Source organism: Syngnathus scovelli, chromosome 8 (assembly GCF_024217435.2).
Source record: "Syngnathus scovelli strain Florida chromosome 8, RoL_Ssco_1.2, whole genome shotgun sequence".
NCBI classification, from domain to species: Eukaryota; Metazoa; Chordata; class Actinopteri; order Syngnathiformes; family Syngnathidae; genus Syngnathus; species Syngnathus scovelli.
In genome coordinates this window covers 5,564,349-5,578,286 of record NC_090854.1, presented here as the reverse complement: position 1 = coordinate 5,578,286, position 13,938 = coordinate 5,564,349, and the positions used below count along the sequence as shown (strand labels likewise).

At 43.3% G+C, this 13,938-nt stretch overlaps 1 long non-coding RNA gene across 1 annotated transcript in view; it reads right to left on the bottom strand.

Annotated features, from left to right (window-relative positions):
- Nucleotides 1–12,927: 12,927 nt before the first annotated feature.
- Nucleotides 12,928–13,938, bottom strand: part of LOC137840533 (uncharacterized) — a 28,374-nt gene continuing 27,363 nt past the window's right edge. Inside the window, exon 2 of the long non-coding RNA XR_011087252.1 lies at nt 12,928–13,858. This is a non-coding gene — a long non-coding RNA (uncharacterized lncRNA). The remainder of the gene's footprint in view (nt 13,859–13,938) is intronic.

Sequence of the window (13,938 nt, the reverse complement as noted above, 5' to 3'; positions counted from 1 at the left end):
CACACACACACACACACACACACACACACACACACACACACACACACGTGCGTGCGTGCGCGCACACAAACACACACACACCCTACTCTCTGCTCAGCCAAATTTATTGTGTGACATTATCATGTCACGCACCAACATGATAATGACATAAATGGACTCTACAGTACTAAGACAACAGACCAAAGACCACATTTTCAACATTAAACATTGTGTGCATTGTCTCACATGGACAAACTCTCAGTTCAACAAAGTCCACAAACAAAAACATAAAAAGTTTTTTTCACTTACTACGTGTGGCGGGACAGACCATTCGTTTTAATTTGTCGTTTTCAGGAGACAAGATTTCAATAACGTCACTGAGGCATTTTTTAACGAACTCCCCTTCATTGTATGGCTTTTTAGCCCGTGCAATGTTCCAAGCCAGTTGAAACAATGCAAGCGTGACAGTCTCTGAGTGCTTCGTAATTTTTTTGAAAAACTGTACCTGTTTTTCTGCCTGACTTTTCAAAGTGTCCAACTTGCGCTTGCGAAATTCAGTCCCTTTTGGAAAGTCTTAGCGATATTAGCATGAAGTGAGCTGAAGTGGCGCTGAAGATTTGAAGCTTTTAAATGCGGTATTGACGTCCGACATATCAGGCAGAATGGCTTGCCATTGCATTCAACGAAAAAATATAAACTTTCCCACTCTGTTAAAAACGTCCTGTGTTCATCTTCATATATTCGTTTAGCTGTGCATTTTTCCTTGCCATTTTAAGAGCAAAATTGACACTCCTCGAATGGGTTTGTCCCTCCTCCTTTGCAGGATTTCACATCACGCGTATGCTCGTTTGACCAAAATACCATATTGAACTCAAGCGAAGCAAACACGCACAAAAAAATAAACACAAATGAAACCAGGCAAAGAGCCGCATGCGGCTCGCGAGCCGCGGGTTGGCCACCCCTGGTATAGGGGGTTGGCTCGGATGGTTATACTCTTTCGCCCCCGGGTGTCGGTCAGAACACAGGAGGGAAGACGCAGTTCAATTTTAATTGCTTTACTGAATTAATGGCAAAAAAGTAACAGGCACTGTGGCTCATAGGGGCATACTGGCAAACTGACAAAAGGGTATAGGCACACATTTGGTCGTAAGGATGTGAGAGCAGGTGTGTGTAGTGTACATGGGCGAGTCTTTGGTGTGCGAATGTGATTCTTGTGTGTGTGATTCTTGTGTGAAGCGTGTAAAGGGTGTATGTGGTTTGTGGGGTGTGCGTGTGTGGTTCTGCAACAGACAGAAATACAGCACGTAAGTCAACGCTCAACTCCTGACGTCACACAACACTATTAGATGGCATACATTACATAACTACCTGCGCGTTACGGTTCCGCTATCCTAAATAACCATGAATGAAATACTTTCGGGAACACACCAAACATAAGTCATCGAGACAACAAAATACATTTGCTGGCGGCCGTTAGTCGTCGTGTCACTGCGTAACGGCTACTCGTACAGTGCGAGGCAAACTTAAAGAGGCGCGACAAAGCTATCAATCAAACTGCGCACACACACAAAACAAACCACGATCAGACAAATGGTACAACAGTAGACAGTAGACGACCCCCACTTTTTCAGTCTAATTTCAATGCAAAAAACGCCGTCTTATATTCGGGCTAATATGGTATTTTTCATTTTTCATGGTGGCTGTCATGAATTTGGCCCTTCTTCCTCATCAGTCGTCTTTACTCCTATTTCAAATAAAGTTGCCAAAAGTTGGTGAATTGAAGACAAAGTCTGTCGCTCTTCCGTCAAATTTCCCTCCATGCTTGCCTTGCGTAGCAAAAACAATATTCCAAACCATAGCAACAGCATAAAAAACTCTGCTTCTGCAATTCCTATATCAGTTCAAAAGGTATATACCTAAGCTGATAATAATCAAACAATTGAACGTGTGCAACTGTGTAATTGTGTAATTGACACAGCTGATAAATTAAATTGGGCCAGTCACAGCTGATTCCAGTGTGGCTGAGACTCAGTGGCAGGGGTTATGTAGAACGAGGACTTTGAGGAGTGTTTTTTTGTTTTGTTTTTTCAAACAGAAAAAGACAAACACTGTAATGTCTGAACAAGGAAGAGGGAGAGCAATGGGCGCAGGGAGAAGAGTTTCTTCAATTTACAATAATAATGCTAGATAAATTAAAATAAAACCAGAACACAGACATATAAAGAAGAAAGACTACTGTGTTCTTTGTGGTCTAATATTTCTTTCCTTTTTCCACTAATACTAACATACACCTGACATTATCCTCTCACGATGCTTTCTGTTTTTGGCTCTATTGTTGTTCCCCATCATGGTAATCTACATGCTTTTACCTGTGTTTCCCTGCTCCTCCATAGTGGTCAAGGGTAAAGTAGTATCGTCGGAAGATATTGACTCAGAATCCACATTACAAATCCTGTGGCATGCTAATCCTCTCTGGAATAGACCTTGATGAAAGATTCACGGAATATTAGCCTTCTGTCATCGTAGCGATTTATTGTCTGGCGGCTATCTTTTGGGCTGTTGTAGCTTTTCCTAGTGACCTGAAATTTAGACGTAATGGTGCTATGTAGGCGGCTCGGTGGCGCACTGGGTAGCACATCCGCCTCACAGTTAGGAGGGTGCGGGTTCGATTCCACCTCCGGCCCTCCCTGTGCGGAGTTTGCATGTTCTCCCCGAGCCCGCGTGGGTTTTCTCCGGGCACTCCGGTTTCCTCCCACATCCCAAAAACATGCTTGGTAGGCCGATTGATCACTCCAAATTGTCCCTAGGTGTGAGTGCGAGTGCGAATGGTTGTTTGTCTCTGTGTGCCCTGCGATTGGCTGGCAACCGGTTCAGGGTGTCCCCCGCCTACTGCCCGATGACGGCTGGGATAGGCTCGAGCACGCCCGCGACCCCCGTGGGGACTAAGCGGTTCAGAAAAATGAATATTATGACAGAAAAATTATGCAAGCAACTGGCTGTTACAGTGGTCTTGTCTTTGACTAGCTAAAATGTTTCCTAGCTGGAAAGTATACTAGCTCACTTTGAAGGAAAGGATGGGTAATCACAATAGTATGTTCATAGAGTGATAGAAGTTAAGAGGTGTTTCCACATATCAGGTTTCTGAGGTATTTATGGTATTGTTTTTAGGATGTGTATGTACAAACCGGATTCGGTTGAAAATGGGAAATTGCGTAAAATGTAAATAAAAACAAAATACAACATTTTGAAAATCCTTCTCAACCTACATTGAATTGAATACACTACAAAGACAACACACTTAATGTTCAAACTGATAAACTTAATTGTTTTTTTGCCAAATAATAATTAACTTAGAATTTCATGGCTGTAACACGTCCAGTAGAAATTGGGAAAGGTGGCATAAAATACTGAAAAAGCTGAGAAAAGCTCATCAAACACCTTTTTGGAACATCCCACATGTGATCAGGCTAATTGGGAACAGGTGGGTACCATGAATGGGTATAAAAGGAGCCTCCCCAAACATGCTCAGTAATTCACAAGCAAGGATGGGGCGAGGTTCACCACTTTGTCCACAACTGTGTGAGAAAATAGTTGAACAGTTTAAGAACAACATTTCTCGAAGCAAAATTGCAAGGAATTTAGGGATTTCAACGTCTACGGTCCATAATATCATAAAAAGGTTCCGAGAATCTGGTGAAATCACTGCACGTAAGCGCCACGGCCGGAAACCAAGACTGAATGACCGTGACTTTCGATCCCTCAGACGGCACTGCCTTAAAAACTGACATGAGTGTGTAAAGCAGGGGTCACCAACATGGTGCCCGCGGGCACCAGGTCGCCCGTGAGGACTGCATGAGTCGCCCGCAGGCCTGTTCTATAATTAGCTCAAATAGCGGCACTTGTCAGTGAGTTGCATCTATTTATTTTACAGTCAAACCTCGGTTTTCGAACGTCCTGCTTTCTCGAACAAATCGGAATTCGAACAAAAAATTGGAGTTTTTTGCTTCGGTTGTCGAACAAAATTCGGAGGTCGAACCTCGCGAGATGAGCCGGGAGGACCCGAAAAAACCCGACCGCGCGGCCCGGATGCCGACTGACTCCGTTGTTATTGTATTTTTGTTACTTTGAGGATTGTATTAACTCCTATTCATCCCTCCAAAGAAAGCAAGTGGGAGCAGTAAAGCCATCCTAAAACACAAAGACGCTCTTAAAGCAATGCGACAGTGAGCGCCCGGCCGGCGTGCTGCGGTTGTGCGATCGGACCAAATTAAGCTCCCTGCGCACTGACGTCCATTTAAATTTTGGAAAGTACATCAGGACTTTAAAAATATCTTCTAAATTTCAGCGACGGCTCAGTCACAATAATGCGACCAGCGCGGTGCAGTTGCGCAGTGGGCGACGCGCTACGGTTGCGCGTTCGGCGGTGCGCTGCAGTTGCGCGATCGGACAAATATGCGCAAATGAAAAAATGCTTAAAAAAAAGGCGTTTTTATTTTTTTTTGTCTTGAAATGGATTAAAAAAATGTCCATTATTTATAATGGGAAAAATAGATTTGGAATTCGTCCGATTCGCTTCTCGAACCGCCTTCTAGAACGGATTATGGTAAAAAAACAAGGTTTGACTGTATTTTTGCTATTGTTGTTAAAATCATACTTACATGTGAACTGGAAATGACAAATAACACAGTGAAAGCCAAATTGAGCAAATTGGCTATTTCAGAAGTGTGTGTCAGACTGGTAGTCCTTTGGTTTAATCAGTACCCAGGAAGTAGCTCTCGGTTTAAGAAAGGTTGGTGACCCCTGGGGTGAAGGATATCACCAAATGGGCTCAGGAAAACTTCAGAAAACCACTGTCAGTAAATACAGTTCGTCACTACATCAGTAAGTGTGGGTTAAAACTCTACCATGCAAAGCAAAAGCCGTTTATGAACAACAACCAGAAAAATGCCGCCGGGTTCTCTGGGCCCGAGCTCATGTAAAATGGACTGATGCACAATGGAAAAGTGTTTTGTGGTCTGATGAGTTCACTTTTCAAATTGTTTTTGGAAACACTGAATGTTTTGTTCTCCGGACCAAAGAGGAAGCGGACCGTCTGTTATCAACGCAAAGTTCAAAAGCCAGCATCTGTGATGGTATGGGGGTGCATTCATTCCCATGGCATGGGTGACTTACATTTCTGTGAAGGCAACATAAATGCTGAAAAGTACATACAGATTTTGGAGCAACATATGCTGCCATCCAAGCGACGTCTTTTTCATGGATGCCGCTGCTTATTTCAGCAAGATAATGCCAAGCCACATTCTGCACGTGTTACAACAGCGTGGCTTCGAAGTAAAAGAGTCCAGGTTCTCCCCTGGCCCGCTTGCTGTCCAGACCTGTCTCCCATTGAAAATGTGTGGCACATTATGAAGCATAAAATACGACAGGGAAGACGCCGGACTGTTGCTTGATGAACCGCTTCAGTTGAAGCGGTTCATCAAGCAAGAATGGGAAAAAAATTCCACATGAGAAGCTAAGAGAATTAGTCTCCTCTCTTCCAAAACGTTTACTGAGTGTTATTAAAAGGAAAGGTGATGTAACGAAGTGGTAAACATGCCCTTTCCCAACTTCGACTGCACGTGTTGCAGCCATGAAATTCTAAGTTAATTATTATTTGAAAACTAAAATAAAGTTTATGAGTTTGAGCATTAAATATGTTGTCTTTGTAGTGTATTCAATTGAATATAGGTTGAAAAGGATTTTCAAATTATTGTATTTTGTTTTTATTTACATTTTACAAAATTTCCCAACTTTAACCGAATCCGGTTTGTATCTGAGGTCTTTAGAGGACCATTTTAACCTGTATGTGTGTGACAGGGCTTATAATTAATACATAGAAAGTACTTTGGGTTGCAAATCATGTATAAGGAGGGCAATAAAAATAAAATTTCATTGATCGATATGCTTGTTCACTGTATATGTCAGGCTTGAGGCAGGGTTGAGGCGCAGGATTGCAGGATAAAAGGAATTTAATAAATGGAACAAAAGACGAAGCAGGGTACTGGGATAAATAAACACAAGCTTATGAAAATACACACTAGCATAAACAGACTTTACGAGTCGACAAGGCGTGCCATTGACGGCATATAACACACTGCACATGGCAAAGGACAAATGACCGACCAAACAAACTTAGATCATGACGGTATCAGCATATTGATTTGGTAAATAGTGCTTTTTGTTTAAAAATCAAATTTGAACCAAAATCTGTATTGTTCCAAATTTACACAGGTATCTGGCTTGTTTAAAAATTATTTACAAACAAATAGATATGTACATACGTACATTACATACCGTATTTTCCGGACTATAAGGCACACCTAAAAACCTAAAATTTTCTCAAAAGCCGACAGTGCGCCTTATAGTCCGGTGCGCCTTATATATGGATCAATTGATGAATTTGTTGATCCATACTGGTTGTACACAGTGCTTTGCCAAAATGTTTCAGTATGTTTTAGTACGACTAGTAAATTACAAGGTCGCATCACTTCCCAGCATTACGGCAAAAGTGGTCAGCGGGCGTCACTGAATAGCTGTTGTACCCGTGAGGCTATTTCATTTCAAAATAGGCTGCTCCGTTAATGTTTCGAGTAAATTTACGGATCGATATGGAAGGGAAAAATAGGTAAGCAGTACCAATGTGTTACATCAAACTTTAGTCAGTTCTGATCATTTTATAGGAGATCGTTAGAGAAACGCGATTGTTTACACTTTGCTGAGGCTCATGGGAGTATGCGAACTGAAGCTCATGGGAGTTTGCAGGTGACTAATGCTATAGTGATAGCTGCTACACGCACAAGGCTATTTCATGTCAAAATAGGCTGTTCTGTTAATGTTTTGAGTAAATTTACGGATCGATATGGAAGGGAAACATAGGTAAGCAGTACCAATGAGTTAGATCGAACTTTAGTCAGTTCTGATCATTTTATGGGAGATAGTTTGAGAAACCCGATTGTTTAATATTAACAATAATAATAATAATAATAATACATTTAATTTAGAAGCGCCTTTCAGGTCACTTAAGGTCACTTTAAAAATAGTTAAAAAGTTAAAAACAAATTAAAACAATAGCATTCAGTAAAGAAGACTGTTATGCCATGGCTCAGCCAGGTGGTTACTTGTGTCTGTCACAGGGAGCACGGCTGGTGAGGAGGTGGGTGGCGGAGGTCGGCCACATTCAGGGTATGACGAGGACAAGAGCGCGTATCTCTCACAGGGAACACAGCCGGTGAGGAGGAGAGGTGAGCCACGCCCGCCGGTGGTCATTAAAAAATCAAATTGTTTTGGCCCCAGGCAAATTATTCATTCTAACTGAAATTCTATTAGACTGGTGATGCAGTTCACATTTTGGATTTATATTTCTGGTTAGAATATGTTAGGTCAAAAGAGCAAAGTGTCCCTCTCTTTACTCAGATCATATGTAAGGAGAGAAGTAATATACAGTGGAGCCTCGGTTCTCGAACAAATTGGTATTCGAACAAAAAATTCGAGATTTTTTTGCTTCGGATGTCGGACGAAATTCGGTTGTCGAACCTCGCGAGATGAGCCGAGAGGACCTGCATGCCAACTGACTCCGTTCGTTATTACGTTCTCGTTACTCTGAGGATTGCATCAACTCTAATCATGCCTCCAAAGGAAGCAAGTGGGAGCAGTAAAGCCATCCTAAAACGCAAAGACGCTCCTAAAGCAATGCGACAGTGACCGCCCGGCGCGCTGCGGTTGCGCGATCGGGCCAAATTAAGCTTCCTGCGCAATGAGGTCCACTTAAATTTTGGAAAGTCCATTAGGACTTTAAAAATATTTTCTAAATTTTAGCAACCACTCTGTCTCAATAATGCAACCAGCGCGGTGCAGTTGCGCGGTCGGCGGCGGCGCGCTAGGTTGCGCGTTCGGCGGTGCACTGCAGTTGCGCAATCAGACAAAAATGCACAAATGAAAAAATGCTTAATTTGCGTTTTTTTTGCTTGGAACGGATTATTTTCTTCCCATTATTTGTAATGGGAAAACACGATTCTTAATTCGAACGATTCACTTCTCGAACAGCCTTCTGGAACGGTTTGTGGTTGAAAACCGAGGCTCCACTGTACTTTTGGTAAACACGGGACAGGTGCTGGACATCTGCTGGTGGTGACTCAGCTGAATCCTGTTAAAGCAATTTGGGTGGCAAACATATTGCTTCGTTGCAAAATGTTTACAAGAAAACGGGAAACTGAGGGGCCTGTGGTGAAAAAGAAGAAACCATGACTGACGTTGGAGCAGATGGCAAAATGAGGTGAAGAGCGGGATTGAGTATAGTTGAGTACTATTGAGTATAGTTGGATGGTGTGTGAAACCATAGAATGTTAATAAAATCAAAGGTGGAATACTACAGTTGTACAGGAGAATACTAAATATGTTAGAATCTGTATCATTCAAGCAATCGTCTTTTAACTAAAAAAAATCGATTTGTGCACATGGCAGCAAGGTGTGTAGTGACCGAGTACATACAGGTGCGGCTGGGTTAAGTCAAATTAATCACAAAAACGTCTCAGTGCCAGTAGCTGAGAGGTTCCTGTGTGGAGTTTTCAGGTTCTCCCCGTGGCTTTCCTCGGGGTACTCTCGTTTTCTCCCACATTTCCATGGTAGGCCAATTCACCACTCCAAATTGCCAGTAGGTGTGAATGTGAATGTTCGTCTCTGTGTGCCCTGCAATTGGTTGGCGACCAGCTCAGGGTGTCTCCCCACCCAAGGCAGATGGGATAGGCTCCAGCATGCTTGTGACCCCAATGAGGATAAGAAGTTCAGAAAATGGATGGATGAAAGTCTTCCCATGCCCTCAGTGGATAATATTAAAAAATAGTGGAAAATATTAAAGACATCTCCTGATTTTAACCCCAGGAGGGCAAGGAAAAACTAAAATAAATTGTTAGGGGCCACAAGATCATCATTTTGAGGATTTAACAGAGCTGAGGTGAGCCAGTACACTGGGCAATGGGGCAATGGTTCTCTTCACATTCCAAGGAATTAAACATCACATGCATGGGTAATGCATACAGGGTATATTTATTCAATATTTCACAATGGATTGATGACACGCGAAGATCTCTCTCTCTCTTTATCTCTCAATCGCTCTCTCACACGCTCTCTCGCCACTCTCTCGCTCACTCCCAGTTTGCTGTTATGTACAATATTAATTTATTAAATGAAATTTGCTGATTCCAAAAAAGCAATTGTTCATTTAAAATATTGTATTTTTATGAATCCCTGGGATCAAGCAAATATCTACTTCTCAAAATTTGAGTGTTGCTCCTTAAAATAAATCATTGATTAACATAACTGCTTTGCAAAGGGAGGGGATGGGGGGTACTTTTGAGCCTTACATTGATACACTACACATGCAATGAACCAAAGTGCACTGCAATGAATGCAAACAGAGCAAGATTCCTGTTTCAACTTTCATTCTTTTATACAAAGGGCTCTGAAGAAAGGGCATACACATTTTTAGGTGCAGGTCTTCTTTCCCCTTATTTATAGTAAAACTGGGTACTTTTTTGGATTGCTACAAGACACACCCATACATTGTATGAGTATTGAATGTTAGGGAGATTTTCCGTGCACTTTCAGCTGATCTTTTTTCACCCCAAGGAGTCTGGGAGTTGTAGACGTTTGTTTGGGAAAGTACCCAATGGGAGTGTTCTGAAAGTAATATGCTCTATGTGTGCTAATAAGAAGTGTATTTCCTGTCAGATTAAGTCAATGGTAATAGGTTAACTTTATCTGAGGTGTTAAAGTAATCAGCCCGACTCCCTTATTGGCACGTGAATCATTGTCTCATAAATACATACATAGTCCCTGCTGTGATAATATAATTGAGGCATGTTAGCCCATGGGAGATTTTTTTTTCCCCCACACTCACCCTCACAAGCACAAGTGAGTGATCAGAAAGTGAACACACAAGCACAGACTGCACTCAGCAAAATAAAAATCTCATTATGCTCATGAACCTGAAGGTATGAGAGCAGTCTCTCATCTCAACACATGGTCTGGAATATTAAATGGCTTTCTGCTTCTCTGCAACTCCCTGGCTCCCCTCTCTCTCTTCTCCTCTGCATACATATGCCTGCAACCCTCCTTCTCCCCACTCACTTGCCTTTGGGATCAAACACACTCAGCACCCCAGGGGCCCAGGCTGGAAATGAATTGAAATTAAAGCACTCGTTTTCCCAGGCATACATTATTATTCCTTTGGTGCCTTTGTTTCGGTGTGTGTGTGTGTGTGTGTGTGTGTGTGTGTGTGTGTGTGTGTGTGTGTGTGTGTGCGTGTGTGTGTGTGTGTGTGTGTGTGTGTGTGTGTGTGTGTGTGTGTGTGTGTGTGTGTGTGTGTGTGCGTGCGTGTGTGTGTGTGTGTGTGTGTGGGGGGGGGGGGGTTAGTCTCTTAATTGCTGCCTAGCGGTTTCATCAATAGCCACGTAGATGGTGGACTGCAGGTGACTTGCTCAATGTAACTACGAAAAAATAAACAAATGGACAACAGAGAGAAATACATGAAAGGGATGGGATGCTACGGATTGTAAATTAACATGACAGTATCCTTTTGATTGAGTAGTCTTTTTAATTCCAATAAATGTCTCGTTTGTTTCATTATGTGCAAAGATTCTTTCTGTTTTATTCCTTCACATCTTTATAGACAGAAAACCTTTTACTAATTACCCCTCTTTTTCCTATTCAAAGCTACAGACTGTTTAGGCAGCTTTTTTGTTCTTTGCTTCATGGTGCTTATGGAGCACAAACGACATATATTTCACTGATAAACTGTAATTTAGCTAAATAATAAATAATAAATTTGATGTTTTTATTCATTAAAATTTGCATCAGTGAACATCAATGAGGTTGGAGTATTGATCTTAAATTATAACAGCTATGTCTCTGATCTCAGTTGGACCCATTGCTACCCTATTAGCACAATCTGCAGCCATGACAAGTCCCCATGGCAACCAGTGTAGTGTATGCGTTTCATACTGTGTGTGTAGTATTGGAATAGGGTGGGTCCTGCAATGTGACTGTGGAGTTATCATAAAACACTCTCCTGGCTGCTCCTCCTTAAACCTTCATCCGCAGCTCTAAATTCTCACCATTGACTATGTAGGCATTTATTAGTCAGTTACTTTGTTCGATTCAAGAAATGTAATTATATAACAGTAAGAAAATATCGTACATATATATAAATGAATAAATATATATATATATATATATATATATATATATATATATATATATATATATATATATATATATATATATATATATATATATATATATACACATAGGTGGATCGGTGGCGCACTGGGTAGCACGTCCGCCTCACAGTTAGGAGGGTGCGGGTTCGATTCCACCTTCGGCCCTCCCTGTGTGGAGTTTGCATGTTCTCCCCGGGCCCGCGTGGGTTTTCTCCGGGCACTCCGGTTTCTTCCCACATTCCAAAAACATGCTTGGTAGCCAAATTGTCCCTAGGTGTGAGTGTGAGTGCGATTGGTTGTCTGTCTCTGTGTGCCCTGCGATTGGCTGGCAACCAGTTCAGGGTGTCCCCTGCCTACTGCCCGATGACGGCTGGGATAGGCTCCAGCACGTCCGCGACCCCCGTGGGGACTAAGCGGTTCAGGAAATGGATGGATGGATGGATATACACACATATATATATATATATATATATATATATATATATATATATATATATATATATATATATATATATATATATATATATATATATATATATATATGTGTCCATCCTTCAGTCCTTCCGCTTATCCGGGGTCGGGTCGCGGGGGCAGCAGCTTTAGGAGGGACTCCCAGACTTCCCTCTCCCCAGCCACTTCATCCAGCTCATCCCGGGGGATCCCAAGGCGTTCCCAGGCCAGCTGAGAGACATGGTCTCTCCAGCGCGTCCTGGGTCGTCCCCGGGGTCTCCTACCGGTGGGACATGCCCGGAACACCTCCCCAGGGAGGCGTCCAGGAGGCATCCTGATAAGATGGCCGAGCCACCTCATCTGGCTCCTCTCAACGTGGAAGAGTAGCGACTCTACTCCGAGTCTCTCCCGGATGACCGAGCTCCTCACCCTATCTCTAAGGGAGAGCCCGGACATCCTGCGGAGAAAACTCATTTTGGCCGCTTGCATCCGGGATCTCGTTCTTTCGGTCACGACCCATTGCTCGTGACCATAGGTGAGGGTAGGAGCATAAATCGACCGGTAAATTGAGAGCTTTGCCTTTTGGCTCAGCTCTCTCTTCACCACAACGGACCGGTACAGGGTCCGCATTACTGCCGCCGCTGCACCGATCCGCCTGTCGATCTCGCGCTCCATCCTCCCCTCACTTGTGAACAAGACTCCAAGATACTTGAACTCCTCCACTCGGGGCAGGATCTCATCCCCGATCCGGAGAGGGCATTCCACCCTTTTCCGATCGAGGACCATGGACTCGGATTTGGAGGTTCTGACCCTCATCCCGACCGGTTCACACTCGGCTGCGAACCGTTCCAGCGAGAGCTGTAGATCACGGCCTGAAGAAGCCAACAGCACCACGTCATCTGCAAAAAGCAGAGACGTGATGCTGAGGTCCCCAAACCGGACCCCCTCAAGGCCTCGGCTGCGCCTAGAAATTCTGTCCATAAAAATTATGAACAGAATCGGTGACAAAGGGCAGCCTTGGCGGAGTCCAACCCTCACTGGGAACGAATCCGACTTACTGCCGGAAATGCGGACCAGACTCTGGCATCGGTGATACAGGGACCGAACCGCCCTTATCAGTTGGCTAGGCACCCCGTACTCCCTAAGCACCCTCCACAGAACCTCTCGAGGGACACGGTCGAACGCTGTTAGAGATTTGCTCACTCCAACTTATTTTGCAAGAACCAAACAGAAGACAAGCAAGTTCTTTTAGACACCTGCAGGTGGAGAGTCCATTCGTCGCTGTCTGAACAGCGATTATCGAATGAAGTCTAAAAGTCTCCTCCCTGCAAGGGCATATTTATTAGGAGGAACAGAGTGGGGGTGGGAGTGGACAGGTTTGGTGAACCCCCGGCCTCTGATAAGATCAGAGCAGGGGGTGTTTTACACTGTTGTGGGAAACAGAACAACTTTGATTGCTTCCCCTGCAGCTGGTCAATCAAGCAGAGGAAGCAACCACTTCATCTTACTCTGCATTGTGAGGGCAAGACGTGATTGATTTAATCATTACATTGTGAGGGCAAGACAAGATTGATTTAATCATTACAGTCTACATTCCAACATAATCCTACGATAAAGATAACCTGGAAAACCCTAACATCTCCCTCCTGTTTTATCATATGATTATGTCACCCCAAACAACAAAGACAAGTAAGAAAAAACATATATATATATGTATAATGAAGAAAGAAGAATAGTAAAAATAAAAACAACAAACAATGATAGCAACACTTTCCAGTGAAGATGAGGCATTACCTCAATACCCCAGATCAAACTTATTGTGTAAGCGAAAAACCTGCTGGCCAGATGTTATTAGCAGGAAAATTCTTACACGGCCCCTGTGCCACAGGCGACCAGAATGCTATCAATAAAAACAAAAAGAAAAACACAGAAACAGTACATCTGAGGGAAGAGCGCAAGGACAACTTTGTCTCCGACGGACCATACTTTATGGTCATCTGGAACGTTCGCACCCCAGACAGGGTCATGAGGGTCAAAGGTTGCAACTGCTCTGCGTCGAGTCCAGAAGAGTTGTGTGCTCCTGTCAGCTGATGATGTCATATCCTGTAGGTGTGGTCTGTCACCCACACTGGTGCACACACTCCTGTCCAGTTGGCGGGCAGCATCGGATAAACCTTGTGACCACAAAGCCACCAGCCATTCTGTATGAAGTATGTTCCGTTTGATGGTGTAGCCATGTTGGTTGGAGAGCCCT